Raw genomic sequence first — 2500 nt, forward strand, 5'->3', positions numbered from 1 at the left:
GTCCTGACTTCGAGATTTGCGTAATCTCGACAAAATCACCAAATAAATCTATTAAGAGACACTTGACGAGTATCTAAGTGCAGATTATGTAATACAATGTGAAATTACATTCAACATACCTGCTGGTTATATATAACGGAAGAAAATAATCAACGTTCTTTTTATAAAATTATTAACTTGTGTAATTTTGAAAAATAAGGTTGAGAATTTCAGAGAATTGTAATTACACAACACAAGTAGCACTGAGAGAGAGAGAGAGAGAGAGAGAGAGAGAGAGAGAGAGAGAGAGAGAGAGAGAGAAGGGGGGGGGGGGCAATTTTGTTCTGGAATTTCAACTGTTTCTTTCAGGTGGCCATGGAAACCGCTCCCATGCTGATCCGCTTCTTCTGGCCAAGACACGCCTCCCTTGCCTAGCTGGAGGACTGGAACGAAGAATCAGAAGAAGAAAGACACGAGGAAAATGAGAAATGAAAATCAGAAATGTTCTGCGGTCATGGATAATACCCAAGCAAAATTCCCAGATACCGTCAAGGTGCTGTGGCTCTTAGCAGCTCGGATAATGTCCTTGTTCTTTAAAGCACTCCGGAGTTAAAACAAAGATGGCGGCTTTAATACTTTCACCTTCTGCCAACAGAGTTCCATATTGAAATTGATAAAAATCATAAATAGTAATTTCTTCCAGGTGAAATGTATTATCTTTATTTTATTATTTTTCACTGTATTTTGGATTTTTTTTAATAAGAAAATGTTTCGACACTGGTTCATATTTGTGAAAATAGAAATATAATACTAACACTCATGATTTTTTGGATCTTTTAATAAGAAAATATTTGGGCACTTTCTCCCATTTGTGAAAATAGAAATGAAACAATGGCGCTCATGATTTTCTCCCACTTCTATAAAAAAATAAAAAAGCCCCATCTTTTTCCTAGAAAAATAGGATGTATTTAATCGGTTATCCGGAATAAATTCTAAAAAAAAAAAATTAAATAAAAAAAAATAAAAAAATAAAAAAGATATTAAGACTCAAGCTGATTTTGAGATTTATTTGCTCTCTAGTAATCAATGAGAGATATTCAATATTGGGTCCTACAATGGAACAATTTTTGGCTGCTAATGCGGTAATGAAATATAAACAAGGCCAATGAGACTCAATGATGCTCTACCGTTCAGTTTCTTATCATAGAAAACTTCTATATATATATATATATATATATATATATATATATATATATATATATATATATATATATATATATATATATATATAAAAGAACAAATGTTTTTTATGTTGAACAGGTCATAAGTCTTTTTATAATTATATATGAATTACCTGTTTTAATGTTGTTAATGTTATCTTAATTTTTCATTACTTCTTATATCGTTTATTTATTTCTTTGTTTCCTTTCCTCACTGGGCTATTTTTCCCCGTTGAAGCCCTTGGACTTGCAGCATCTTGCTTTTCCAACTAGGGTTGTAGCTTGGATGATAATAATAATAATAATAATAATAATAATAATAATAATAATAATAATAATAATAATGAGAAACTTTGGATTTTTTCTCCCAGGAATATCCCCAAAATTACAGCAAACCTTTTAGGTCATTCAAGAACGGAAAGTTGAACCAGGTTAACGAATCGCTACGGTGTCACATTTTGTATTCAGACTGTTGTGTCTTGCCTCGCCAACAACAACAACACAACGAGAGGTGACAAATGTCCTCTCTATATGTTAATCATAAGATTGGAATAATGCCCGAATAAGCCGTGAATTCCAAGCGGTGGCAACGCCGTACTCTAGGCCTGCGTCCAACAGTAAAAGCGAAAATCGACTTTATGGTTCTTCTACTGAAAGCATCGAGACCGCTTGAATAATACTCTCTCAATATTTCTAACACTATTTTGTAAGGTATTCATTGCTTATATTCCCCAATTTCTCAACATAATGGCGATAAAAAAAAAGTAATTTTCTTCTCGTCTGTCCATTTTTTTCTGATATATTCATGAATTTGGTCCCATAGGAAAATCCACTCAGGAATACCGTAGAAAATTTTATTTTCTATGCATGGATAGTTTTTGTCAAGGGACGAAAAATTCACGACACTTATGGAAGTCATTTTCATAAAATTTATTGACTTGAAAAGACCTAGTTTATATTTGTAAGTTCTTTAAAGACCAAGATTTTTATGGAAACCAAGACCACAAGGTTTATAGGGTATGGATGTAAAATGATAAGTTATTAGCTCGGTAAAAAGAAGACCTAACAAATAGGTGGTAACAATTCTCCAAATCATGAAATTTAAATTTTCAAAATATCAAGAACACGTGGAATTAAATTTCATATCAGATAGCTAGGTTTTGAATAGTTTCTACCTAACATTAGCAAGACTAGATACAGAGATCAACTTGTCAGCATTTCAGAGAGATAAGTTTGATAGACAATGCAACAGCTCAAGATAAGATAGAACCCACAGGATAACAAGACTGGTTTAATGTGAC

The 2500-nt window shown here is 32.5% G+C and overlaps 1 long non-coding RNA gene across 1 annotated transcript in view; it reads right to left on the reverse strand.

Annotated features, from left to right (window-relative positions):
• The window catches only part of LOC137648463 (uncharacterized), a 735573-nt gene that overhangs the window by 124896 nt on the left and 608177 nt on the right, over window positions 1-2500 (reverse strand). The gene's annotated exons all lie outside the window — the stretch shown is intronic.

The sequence above is a fragment of the Palaemon carinicauda genome, chromosome 10 (genome assembly GCF_036898095.1).
Source record: "Palaemon carinicauda isolate YSFRI2023 chromosome 10, ASM3689809v2, whole genome shotgun sequence".
NCBI lineage: Eukaryota > Metazoa > Arthropoda > Malacostraca > Decapoda > Palaemonidae > Palaemon > Palaemon carinicauda.